This window comes from Lissotriton vulgaris, unplaced genomic scaffold (genome assembly GCF_964263255.1).
Source record: "Lissotriton vulgaris unplaced genomic scaffold, aLisVul1.2 SCAFFOLD_714, whole genome shotgun sequence".
Taxonomy (NCBI): domain Eukaryota; kingdom Metazoa; phylum Chordata; class Amphibia; order Caudata; family Salamandridae; genus Lissotriton; species Lissotriton vulgaris.
In genome coordinates, this window is record NW_028248223.1 from 1 (window position 1) to 13,271 (window position 13,271).

The 13,271-nt window shown below is 37.0% G+C and overlaps 7 non-coding genes across 7 annotated transcripts; 4 read left to right on the plus strand and 3 right to left on the minus strand.

The window, feature by feature from the left end:
• Positions 1 to 625: 625 nt before the first annotated feature.
• TRNAQ-UUG (transfer RNA glutamine (anticodon UUG)) lies at positions 626 to 697 on the plus strand. The gene has a single exon. It is a non-coding gene; the product is annotated as a tRNA-Gln (tRNA).
• An 818-nt stretch (positions 698 to 1,515) lies between these two features.
• On the minus strand, positions 1,516 to 1,587 carry TRNAQ-CUG (transfer RNA glutamine (anticodon CUG)). Its single transcript has one exon. It is a non-coding gene; the product is annotated as a tRNA-Gln (tRNA).
• A 3,791-nt stretch (positions 1,588 to 5,378) lies between these two features.
• On the plus strand, positions 5,379 to 5,450 carry TRNAQ-UUG (transfer RNA glutamine (anticodon UUG)). The gene has a single exon. It is a non-coding gene; the product is annotated as a tRNA-Gln (tRNA).
• Positions 5,451 to 6,268: 818 nt separating this feature from the next.
• TRNAQ-CUG (transfer RNA glutamine (anticodon CUG)) lies at positions 6,269 to 6,340 on the minus strand. The gene has a single exon. It is a non-coding gene; the product is annotated as a tRNA-Gln (tRNA).
• A 1,547-nt stretch (positions 6,341 to 7,887) lies between these two features.
• On the plus strand, positions 7,888 to 7,959 carry TRNAQ-UUG (transfer RNA glutamine (anticodon UUG)). Its single transcript has one exon. It is a non-coding gene; the product is annotated as a tRNA-Gln (tRNA).
• Positions 7,960 to 8,777: 818 nt separating this feature from the next.
• On the minus strand, positions 8,778 to 8,849 carry TRNAQ-CUG (transfer RNA glutamine (anticodon CUG)). Its single transcript has one exon. It is a non-coding gene; the product is annotated as a tRNA-Gln (tRNA).
• Positions 8,850 to 12,640: 3,791 nt separating this feature from the next.
• TRNAQ-UUG (transfer RNA glutamine (anticodon UUG)) lies at positions 12,641 to 12,712 on the plus strand. Its single transcript has one exon. It is a non-coding gene; the product is annotated as a tRNA-Gln (tRNA).
• Positions 12,713 to 13,271: the final 559 nt, after the last annotated feature.

Genomic DNA, 13,271 nt, shown 5'->3' on the forward strand with positions numbered 1-13,271 from the left:
TCTCAATTTCAGGACATATAGAAGAGGAAGGAGAAGGCGCTCATGTTTCAAATGCGGAGAGGCAACACCTGTTCATTATTTTCACCTCTATTAATTATATGTATTTTTATAATGTATATATTTATATTTTCCGATAAATATACATAGACATATAGCGATATATAGGGAGATACATACATATAAGTTGATACGTACAAGTTTATAAGTAAATGAGATGTTTTTCCAATTAATACTTCTAAGAACTGAATGGAAACAAAATCGTAAAGTTTAGATAAGTCCCACTGAGCTTTGTACTTAGATCCCTGTTTTCAGAGTCCAGATTGACAAGCATAACACTATCAACCCACCTGTACCAGGTTGAGCTTTCCGTTTTGACAGAAGAGATTGCATTCACAGGGAAATCTTAATTTTTATTGCAAAATCTTATCTCACATAAAAAGTACTGTTCAACAGAGTCATAGCGTTACTTGAGTCCTTTGTGCAACATACTTCCCTAACATAGTTCAATGGGCAAAAGTTGAACAGAATAGAAAAGTAATACCATTCTGTTTGTCTTTGACTGTAGAACATAAAAAATGTGAAATGTCCACATTGCTGCAGCAATTTGCTCCCCTGTCACATGGGAGGTTCCATGGTGTAATGGTTAGCACTTTGGACTTTGAATCCAAGGATCCGAGTTCAAATCTCGGTGGGAGCACTTTCATGACTTATGACCAAATCTTTTTCTGTCAAGTGTATTCATAAATATCATAAATCTAACACGGGTAGAGTGAAACATTAATGTATTGATTGTATTTTAAAAGTCTATTTGATGTGAGCAAATTATAGAACTTTTAAAAAACATGGAAATTAAATGGCTCAAAATAATGAGACATTTTGTGAGCTGACTCTGTTTTCTCAAACTCATCACAAGGGGCTGATGCAAGATATTACTTGTTTAAATCTTACTGTTATTGATAAGGGGAACAAGGAACTTTTTTAATTGGAAAGCCTTCATTAAAAGAAAACTTGAGGAATCAAATTGTGTATTTTGGGGGCAGAAGAGATGAACTTTTAAATAACAATCTTGAAATTCAGACACACAGATATTTACACTCTGTTTTTCTAAAGTAAATCCATAACCATGAAGTAGAATCTTTTGAAAGACATGTCAGATGTATTAATCTGAATTCCTCTTTCAAAGAAATGCACAATTAAATGCACTGTGTAAGTCAAGAATGTTGTCAGATAAGAAATCAGCAAAATTAACTATCTTATTACTGATCATACAGATGAGAAAGAAAAAGAACCTCTTGCTCAAATTGTGGATGGGAAAGAACAGTTTTTAGTTTTCAGCTTCTGTACTTATGTTTATGATTAATTCATTTCTTTATATTGTATTATCGCTATCTAGATGGATATAGCCATGTATACATACTTATACGTTGATAAGTTTCAGTATAAAGCTTTGACGTTATGTTTTTCCAAGTCCAAATTCTAAGAAATTAGTGAAATATTAAATCTCATAATTCAAGCAGGTCCCACCGAGATTTGAACTCGGATCGCTGGATTCAGAGTCCAGAGTGCTAACCATTACACCATGGAACCCCGCCATACATGAGGGCTTTTTCCATTGAGACAAAAGAGAGCGCATCAGTGCGGGGGCTTTTCTTACATTGATGAAAAGATATCTCAGTTGAATGCTCATAGTGTAAAGAGCGATAATGTGATTTGATTCTTTTCAGCTACATTCTCCATAACAGTGTTAAATGTGCAAACGTTTATCAGGACATGCAATTTACAAAATAATGATCATCTTTGACTGAAGAATATTAAAACATTCTACATTTCCAAACTACTACATCCATTTCTCTGTCTCTCACATGGGTGGCTCCAAAGAGCAATGGTTGGCACTTTGGACTTTGCATGCAAAGGTACCAGTCCAATTCTTTGAGGTACTTCTTTACTACTCTTGACCTTTTCCATTTCTGTCATCTTTGTTTATTGATAGCTCCAATCCAACACCAGTAGGTTGAAAGAGACAAATATTGACTCCTTTCAAAATGTCCAACAGCTTGAACAAATCCCCCTTTTATTCCCAAGCAGTCCATCAAAGATTGGAAAAATATCAATTTGGATGACCTAAAGCTAACACTGGATCATACGCGCCCAACGTTGTCGCTAGAGCCAAACTTAGCGCTTCAGCAATTTCATACCTGGTTGGGTCAGGCAACAAATCAGTCAGCCCCTACTAAAGAACTCTCCAAAAATAGATTAAAACCCACCGCTCCCTGGTATAATGAACAACTAAGGGTACAAAAGCAAATTAACCGTAATAAGGAAAGACAATGGAGAAAAGGATATGAAACAACTAACAAAGTAGCCTATAAGGAAGCACTGGCACTTTATAAGGCCATGATTGTTAAAGCCAAAAAAGAGTATTACACCGACCAGATACAGAAAGCTAAAAATTCTAGCAGATTATTGTTTCAAATTACTAAAACGCTGTCTGGCAATTCCCCTGACCTCACCCCTCCTCCATCACAACTGCTATGTGATTCACTAGCTTCTTTTTTCTTCACCAAAGTGGATGATATCTATCAGGCCTTCTCCACTAATTCAAATGGGAGCAGAGCGAAGCCCCCTACTTCAGCTCCAGCTAACATGTTCCCCAGCTTTCATCCAGTTACGGCAGAACAAATAAAATCTACACTGTCTACTATTAAATCGGGATCATCTCTCGACCCCTGTCCACTTTCAGTACTCTTACCAGTAATGGACTCTATCATACCATCGCTGACTGAGGTGTGTAACTCCATTCTCCTATCAGGTAGCTACCCTGACCCCCTTAAAAACACCCTATTAAAACCTCTTTTAAAAAAACCATCCCTGGATAAAAACGATTTAAAAAACTATCGCCCCATTGCAAATTTACCTTTTATGGCGAAGGTGACTGAAAAAATTATGAATATCCAGATTTCCGAATTCATTGAAGAACATGACCTCTTGGATAACACACAATTTGGATTTAGGAAATACCATGGAACTGAGACAGCCTTGATTAAGGCTGCTGATGACATCAGGGTAATTAGGGATCAAGGGGGTACAGCCATCTTGGTTATGCTGGATCTATCAGCAGCCTTCGACACGGTCGACCATACTATCTTGGTTGATCGTGTCGAGGGATTTGGCATTTGTCATACTGCCAAAGACCTAATAGCTTCCTTTCTTGCTAAAAGAACACAGGCTGTCATCTTAGGACCCTTCCAATCGGCCCAACTGTCATCTCCATGTGGAGTACCTCAAGGCTCATCCCTGAGTCCGACACTTTTTAATATCTACGTGTCGGACCTTGCTAAAACCATCAAAGCATATGGGATGAGCCTAACCTCCTATGCCGACGATACCCAACTTGTGTTGGCAATTAAAGGGGATGGAGATCTTGTGTCTGAAAAATTCAAGAAGGGACTGCTGGGTATAGGAGAGTGGATGGCCACCAACTGTCTTAAATTAAACTCAGGAAAAACTGAGGTACTCATTTTCGGACCTCTTTCCCCAGCCTGGCCATCAAGTTGGTGGCCAGAGGCTTTCGGTACTCCTCCCATCCCAACTGCGAAAGTCAGGAACCTCGGTATCATCTTTGACGAGGGTCTTAACTTCATGGATCATGCTAACAGAACTGTGTCTGTGGCACATATGAAGTTAAAGATGATAAGGAAAATACGGCCTTTTCTTCCTGAATCAGCCATCAAAACCCTGATCTACACTCTTGTCCTTTCGTCTCTGGACTATTGCAATGGTCTTTTCCTTAATGCTCAGTCCAGAGTAATTACCAAACTGCAGACCATTCAGAATGCAGCCGCCCGCTTGCTTGCGGGTAAAACAAAATATGAATCCATATCCAACGATATAAAGAACTTTCACTGGCTCACGGTGCGAAACAGAATCCACTTCAAGTCGCTCTGTATTGTGTTCAAAGCACTTAACAATCAAGGTCCCCACTTCTTGAAGGAGCAATTGCAACAATACAAACCGAATAGAGCTCTACGATCAGCCACCCTCAACCAACTGGTCATTCCCCGTACGAAAACTGTCACCTGGGGCGACCGGCGCTTTCTAGTGGCCGCCCCAAGGCTTTGGAACACGCTTCCCCCGAACATCAGGGCCAGCCCCTCTCTTCTCCAATTCCACAAGCTCTTAAAGACCTGGCTATTTGCCCAATGAGTATCATACTCCTATGTTGTCAGTCACAGATAAATGGTTTATTAGCGCCAAGACGCCTACGGGTAAACGATGCGCTTTACAAATATCAAAAATAAATAAATAAATAAACAGAAATACGAACTTTATAATACTTTTAGATCACATTCCTAGACAAAATAGTGTGACATTACAAAATCCTATCCTGTTTTTTCAAATGCATTTCAGAGGGCTGATTCCCAGCATTCCTTTTTGAAGATTTCCACACTATTGATAAGGCGAATATAGCACATTTTGAAAGAGATGTTTTCTTAAATCAAACCTAGAGAACCACAATGACTGTATCATTCAGATAGTAGAAATGTTTTTTGTATATTAGTATGGAAGTTGTGAAATAAAACATTTCTCATGCTGATTTTCAACAGTCGATCTGCAATCATGAAATATAAGCTTTTGCTTGGAGGCCTCAAAGGCACTGATCTAATTTTCTTTTTTTAAATTATTCACAGATCGTATGATATGCTTTGTACAAATCAACTATGTTGTTAGATCAAAATTGATTAAAAAGTGACTATCTCAATTTCAGGACATATAGAAGAGGAAGGAGAAGGCGCTCATGTTTCAAATGCAGAGAGGCAACAACTGTTCATTATTTTCACCTCTATTAATTATATGTATTTTTATAATGTATATATTTATATTTTCCGATAAATATACATAGACTTATAGCGATATATAGGGAGATACATACATATAAGTTGATACGTACAAGTTTATAAGTAAATGAGATGTTTTTCCAATTAATACTTCTAAGAACTGAATTGAAACAAAATCGTAAAGTTTAGATAAGTCCCACTGAGCTTTGTACTTAGATCCCTGTTTTCAGAGTCCAGATTGACAAGCATAACACTATCAACCCACCTGTACCAGGTTGAGCTTTCCGTTTTGACAGAAGAGATTGCATTCACAGGGAAATCTTAATTTTTATTGCAAAATCTTATCTCACATAAAAAGTACTGTTCAACAGAGTCATAGCGTTACTTGAGTCCTTTGTGCAACATACTTCCCTAACATAGTTCAATGGGCAAAAGTTGAACAGAATAGAAAAGTAATACAATTCTGTTTGTCTTTGACTGTAGAACATAAAAAATGTGAAATGTCCACATTGCTGCAGCAATTTGCTCCCCTGTCACATGGGAGGTTCCATGGTGTAATGGTTAGCACTTTGGACTTTGAATCCAAGGATCCGAGTTCAAATCTCGGTGGGACCACTTTCATGACTTATGACCAAATCTTTTTCTGTCAAGTGTATTCATAAATATCATAAATCTAACACGGGTAGAGTGAAACATTAATATATTGATTGTATTTTAAAAGTCTATTTGATGTGAGCAAATTATAGAACTTTTAGAAAACATGGAAATTAAATGGCTCAAAATAATGAGACATTTTGTGAGCTGACTCTGTTTTCTCAAACTCATCACAAGGGGCTGATGCAAGATATTACTTGTTTAAATCTTACTGTTATTGATAAGGGGAACAAGGAACTTTTTTAATTGGAAAGCCTTCATTAAAAGAAAACTTGAGGAATCAAATTGTGTATTTTGGGGGCAGAAGAGATGAACTTTTAAATAACAATCTTGAAATTCAGACACACAGATATTTACACTCTGTTTTTCTAAAGTAAATCCATAACCATGAAGTAGAATCTTTTGAAAGACATGTCAGATGTATTAATCTGAATTCCTCTTTCAAAGAAATGCACAATTAAATGCACTGTGTAAGTCAAGAATGTTGTCAGATAAGAAATCAGCAAAATTAACTATCTTATTACTGATCATACAGATGAGAAAGAAAAAGAACCTCTTGCTCAAATTGTGGATGGGAAAGAACAGTTTTTAGTTTTCAGCTTCTGTACTTATGTTTATGATTAATTCATTTCTTTATATTGTATTATCGCTATCTAGATGGATATAGCCATGTATACATACTTATACGTTGATAAGTTTCAGTATAAAGCTTTGACGTTATGTTTTTCCAAGTCCAAATTCTAAGAAATTAGTGAAATATTAAATCTCATAATTCAAGCAGGTCCCACCGAGATTTGAACTCGGATCGCTGGATTCAGAGTCCAGAGTGCTAACCATTACACCATGGAACCCCGCCATACATGAGGGCTTTTTCCATTGAGACAAAAGAGAGCGCATCAGTGCGGGGGCTTTTCTTACATTGATGAAAAGATATCTCAGTTGAATGCTCATAGTGTAAAGAGCGATAATGTGATTTGATTCTTTTCAGCTACATTCTCCATAACAGTGTTAAATGTGCAAACGTTTATCAGGACATGCAATTTACAAAATAATGATCATCTTTGACTGAAGAATATTAAAACATTCTACATTTCCAAACTACTACATCCATTTCTCTGTCTCTCACATGGGTGGCTCCAAAGAGCAATGGTTGGCACTTTGGACTTTGCATGCAAAGGTACCAGTCCAATTCTTTGAGGTACTTCTTTACTACTCTTGACCTTTTCCATTTCTGTCATCTTTGTTTATTGATAGCTCCAATCCAACACCAGCAGGTTGAAAGAGACAAATATTGACTCCTTTCAAAATGTCCAACAGCTTGAACAAGTTACAGAAATACGAACTTTATAATACTTTTACATCACATTCCTAGACAAAATAGTGTGACATTACAAAATCCTATCCTGTTTTTCTCAAATGCATTTCAGAGGGCTGATTCCCAGCATACCTTTTTGAAGATTTCCACACTATTGATAAGGCGAATATAGCACATTTTGAAAGAGATGTTTTCTTAAATGAAACCAAGAGAACCACAGTGACGGTATCATTCAGATAGTAGAAATGTTTTTTGTATATTAGTATGGAAGTTGTGAAATAAAACATTTCTCATGCTGATTTTCAACAGTCGATCTGCAATCATGAAATATAAGCTTTTGCTTGGAGGCCTCAAAGGTACTGATCTAATTTTCTTTTTTAAAATTATTCACAGATCGTATGATATGCTTTGTACAAATCAACTATGTTGTTAGATCAAAATTGATTAAAAAGTGACTATCTCAATTTCAGGACATATAGAAGAGGAAGGAGAAGGCGCTCATGTTTCAAATGCGGAGAGGCAACACCTGTTCATTATTTTCACCTCTATTAATTATATGTATTTTTATAATGTATATATTTATATTTTCCGATAAATATACATAGACATATAGCGATATATAGGGAGATACATACATATAAGTTGATACGTACAAGTTTATAAGTAAATGAGATGTTTTTCCAATTAATACTTCTAAGAACTGAATGGAAACAAAATCGTAAAGTTTAGATAAGTCCCACTGAGCTTTGTACTTAGATCCCTGTTTTCAGAGTCCAGATTGACAAGCATAACACTATCAACCCACCTGTACCAGGTTGAGCTTTCCGTTTTGACAGAAGAGATTGCATTCACAGGGAAATCTTAATTTTTATTGCAAAATCTTATCTCACATAAAAAGTACTGTTCAACAGAGTCATAGCGTTACTTGAGTCCTTTGTGCAACATACTTCCCTAACATAGTTCAATGGGCAAAAGTTGAACAGAATAGAAAAGTAATACCATTCTGTTTGTCTTTGACTGTAGAACATAAAAAATGTGAAATGTCCACATTGCTGCAGCAATTTGCTCCCCTGTCACATGGGAGGTTCCATGGTGTAATGGTTAGCACTTTGGACTTTGAATCCAAGGATCCGAGTTCAAATCTCGGTGGGAGCACTTTCATGACTTATGACCAAATCTTTTTCTGTCAAGTGTATTCATAAATATCATAAATCTAACACGGGTAGAGTGAAACATTAATGTATTGATTGTATTTTAAAAGTCTATTTGATGTGAGCAAATTATAGAACTTTTAAAAAACATGGAAATTAAATGGCTCAAAATAATGAGACATTTTGTGAGCTGACTCTGTTTTCTCAAACTCATCACAAGGGGCTGATGCAAGATATTACTTGTTTAAATCTTACTGTTATTGATAAGGGGAACAAGGAACTTTTTTAATTGGAAAGCCTTCATTAAAAGAAAACTTGAGGAATCAAATTGTGTATTTTGGGGGCAGAAGAGATGAACTTTTAAATAACAATCTTGAAATTCAGACACACAGATATTTACACTCTGTTTTTCTAAAGTAAATCCATAACCATGAAGTAGAATCTTTTGAAAGACATGTCAGATGTATTAATCTGAATTCCTCTTTCAAAGAAATGCACAATTAAATGCACTGTGTAAGTCAAGAATGTTGTCAGATAAGAAATCAGCAAAATTAACTATCTTATTACTGATCATACAGATGAGAAAGAAAAAGAACCTCTTGCTCAAATTGTGGATGGGAAAGAACAGTTTTTAGTTTTCAGCTTCTGTACTTATGTTTATGATTAATTCATTTCTTTATATTGTATTATCGCTATCTAGATGGATATAGCCATGTATACATACTTATACGTTGATAAGTTTCAGTATAAAGCTTTGACGTTATGTTTTTCCAAGTCCAAATTCTAAGAAATTAGTGAAATATTAAATCTCATAATTCAAGCAGGTCCCACCGAGATTTGAACTCGGATTGCTGGATTCAGAGTCCAGAGTGCTAACCATTACACCATGGAACCCCGCCATACATGAGGGCTTTTTCCATTGAGACAAAAGAGAGCGCATCAGTGCGGGGGCTTTTCTTACATTGATGAAAAGATATCTCAGTTGAATGCTCATAGTGTAAAGAGCGATAATGTGATTTGATTCTTTTCAGCTACATTCTCCATAACAGTGTTAAATGTGCAAACGTTTATCAGGACATGCAATTTACAAAATAATGATCATCTTTGACTGAAGAATATTAAAACATTCTACATTTCCAAACTACTACATCCATTTCTCTGTCTCTCACATGGGTGGCTCCAAAGAGCAATGGTTGGCACTTTGGACTTTGCATGCAAAGGTACCAGTCCAATTCTTTGAGGTACTTCTTTACTACTCTTGACCTTTTCCATTTCTGTCATCTTTGTTTATTGATAGCTCCAATCCAACACCAGTAGGTTGAAAGAGACAAATATTGACTCCTTTCAAAATGTCCAACAGCTTGAACAAATCCCCCTTTTATTCCCAAGCAGTCCATCAAAGATTGGAAAAATATCAATTTGGATGACCTAAAGCTAACACTGGATCATACGCGCCCAACGTTGTCGCTAGAGCCAAACTTAGCGCTTCAGCAATTTCATACCTGGTTGGGTCAGGCAACAAATCAGTCAGCCCCTACTAAAGAACTCTCCAAAAATAGATTAAAACCCACCGCTCCCTGGTATAATGAACAACTAAGGGTACAAAAGCAAATTAACCGTAATAAGGAAAGACAATGGAGAAAAGGATATGAAACAACTAACAAAGTAGCCTATAAGGAAGCACTGGCACTTTATAAGGCCATGATTGTTAAAGCCAAAAAAGAGTATTACACCGACCAGATACAGAAAGCTAAAAATTCTAGCAGATTATTGTTTCAAATTACTAAAACGCTGTCTGGCAATTCCCCTGACCTCACCCCTCCTCCATCACAACTGCTATGTGATTCACTAGCTTCTTTTTTCTTCACCAAAGTGGATGATATCTATCAGGCCTTCTCCACTAATTCAAATGGGAGCAGAGCGAAGCCCCCTACTTCAGCTCCAGCTAACATGTTCCCCAGCTTTCATCCAGTTACGGCAGAACAAATAAAATCTACACTGTCTACTATTAAATCGGGATCATCTCTCGACCCCTGTCCACTTTCAGTACTCTTACCAGTAATGGACTCTATCATACCATCGCTGACTGAGGTGTGTAACTCCATTCTCCTATCAGGTAGCTACCCTGACCCCCTTAAAAACACCCTATTAAAACCTCTTTTAAAAAAACCATCCCTGGATAAAAACGATTTAAAAAACTATCGCCCCATTGCAAATTTACCTTTTATGGCGAAGGTGACTGAAAAAATTATGAATATCCAGATTTCCGAATTCATTGAAGAACATGACCTCTTGGATAACACACAATTTGGATTTAGGAAATACCATGGAACTGAGACAGCCTTGATTAAGGCTGCTGATGACATCAGGGTAATTAGGGATCAAGGGGGTACAGCCATCTTGGTTATGCTGGATCTATCAGCAGCCTTCGACACGGTCGACCATACTATCTTGGTTGATCGTGTCGAGGGATTTGGCATTTGTCATACTGCCAAAGACCTAATAGCTTCCTTTCTTGCTAAAAGAACACAGGCTGTCATCTTAGGACCCTTCCAATCGGCCCAACTGTCATCTCCATGTGGAGTACCTCAAGGCTCATCCCTGAGTCCGACACTTTTTAATATCTACGTGTCGGACCTTGCTAAAACCATCAAAGCATATGGGATGAGCCTAACCTCCTATGCCGACGATACCCAACTTGTGTTGGCAATTAAAGGGGATGGAGATCTTGTGTCTGAAAAATTCAAGAAGGGACTGCTGGGTATAGGAGAGTGGATGGCCACCAACTGTCTTAAATTAAACTCAGGAAAAACTGAGGTACTCATTTTCGGACCTCTTTCCCCAGCCTGGCCATCAAGTTGGTGGCCAGAGGCTTTCGGTACTCCTCCCATCCCAACTGCGAAAGTCAGGAACCTCGGTATCATCTTTGACGAGGGTCTTAACTTCATGGATCATGCTAACAGAACTGTGTCTGTGGCACATATGAAGTTAAAGATGATAAGGAAAATACGGCCTTTTCTTCCTGAATCAGCCATCAAAACCCTGATCTACACTCTTGTCCTTTCGTCTCTGGACTATTGCAATGGTCTTTTCCTTAATGCTCAGTCCAGAGTAATTACCAAACTGCAGACCATTCAGAATGCAGCCGCCCGCTTGCTTGCGGGTAAAACAAAATATGAATCCATATCCAACGATATAAAGAACTTTCACTGGCTCACGGTGCGAAACAGAATCCACTTCAAGTCGCTCTGTATTGTGTTCAAAGCACTTAACAATCAAGGTCCCCACTTCTTGAAGGAGCAATTGCAACAATACAAACCGAATAGAGCTCTACGATCAGCCACCCTCAACCAACTGGTCATTCCCCGTACGAAAACTGTCACCTGGGGCGACCGGCGCTTTCTAGTGGCCGCCCCAAGGCTTTGGAACACGCTTCCCCCGAACATCAGGGCCAGCCCCTCTCTTCTCCAATTCCACAAGCTCTTAAAGACCTGGCTATTTGCCCAATGAGTATCATACTCCTATGTTGTCAGTCACAGATAAATGGTTTATTAGCGCCAAGACGCCTACGGGTAAACGATGCGCTTTACAAATATCAAAAATAAATAAATAAATAAACAGAAATACGAACTTTATAATACTTTTAGATCACATTCCTAGACAAAATAGTGTGACATTACAAAATCCTATCCTGTTTTTTCAAATGCATTTCAGAGGGCTGATTCCCAGCATTCCTTTTTGAAGATTTCCACACTATTGATAAGGCGAATATAGCACATTTTGAAAGAGATGTTTTCTTAAATCAAACCTAGAGAACCACAATGACTGTATCATTCAGATAGTAGAAATGTTTTTTGTATATTAGTATGGAAGTTGTGAAATAAAACATTTCTCATGCTGATTTTCAACAGTCGATCTGCAATCATGAAATATAAGCTTTTGCTTGGAGGCCTCAAAGGCACTGATCTAATTTTCTTTTTTTAAATTATTCACAGATCGTATGATATGCTTTGTACAAATCAACTATGTTGTTAGATCAAAATTGATTAAAAAGTGACTATCTCAATTTCAGGACATATAGAAGAGGAAGGAGAAGGCGCTCATGTTTCAAATGCAGAGAGGCAACAACTGTTCATTATTTTCACCTCTATTAATTATATGTATTTTTATAATGTATATATTTATATTTTCCGATAAATATACATAGACTTATAGCGATATATAGGGAGATACATACATATAAGTTGATACGTACAAGTTTATAAGTAAATGAGATGTTTTTCCAATTAATACTTCTAAGAACTGAATTGAAACAAAATCGTAAAGTTTAGATAAGTCCCACTGAGCTTTGTACTTAGATCCCTGTTTTCAGAGTCCAGATTGACAAGCATAACACTATCAACCCACCTGTACCAGGTTGAGCTTTCCGTTTTGACAGAAGAGATTGCATTCACAGGGAAATCTTAATTTTTATTGCAAAATCTTATCTCACATAAAAAGTACTGTTCAACAGAGTCATAGCGTTACTTGAGTCCTTTGTGCAACATACTTCCCTAACATAGTTCAATGGGCAAAAGTTGAACAGAATAGAAAAGTAATACAATTCTGTTTGTCTTTGACTGTAGAACATAAAAAATGTGAAATGTCCACATTGCTGCAGCAATTTGCTCCCCTGTCACATGGGAGGTTCCATGGTGTAATGGTTAGCACTTTGGACTTTGAATCCAAGGATCCGAGTTCAAATCTCGGTGGGACCACTTTCATGACTTATGACCAAATCTTTTTCTGTCAAGTGTATTCATAAATATCATAAATCTAACACGGGTAGAGTGAAACATTAATATATTGATTGTATTTTAAAAGTCTATTTGATGTGAGCAAATTATAGAACTTTTAGAAAACATGGAAATTAAATGGCTCAAAATAATGAGACATTTTGTGAGCTGACTCTGTTTTCTCAAACTCATCACAAGGGGCTGATGCAAGATATTACTTGTTTAAATCTTACTGTTATTGATAAGGGGAACAAGGAACTTTTTTAATTGGAAAGCCTTCATTAAAAGAAAACTTGAGGAATCAAATTGTGTATTTTTGGGGGCAGAAGAGATGAACTTTTAAATAACAATCTTGAAATTCAGACACACAGATATTTACACTCTGTTTTTCTAAAGTAAATCCATAACCATGAAGTAGAATCTTTTGAAAGACATGTCAGATGTATTAATCTGAATTCCTCTTTCAAAGAAATGCACAATTAAATGCACTGTGTAAGTCAAGAATGTTGTCAGATAAGAAATCAGCAAAATTAACTATCTT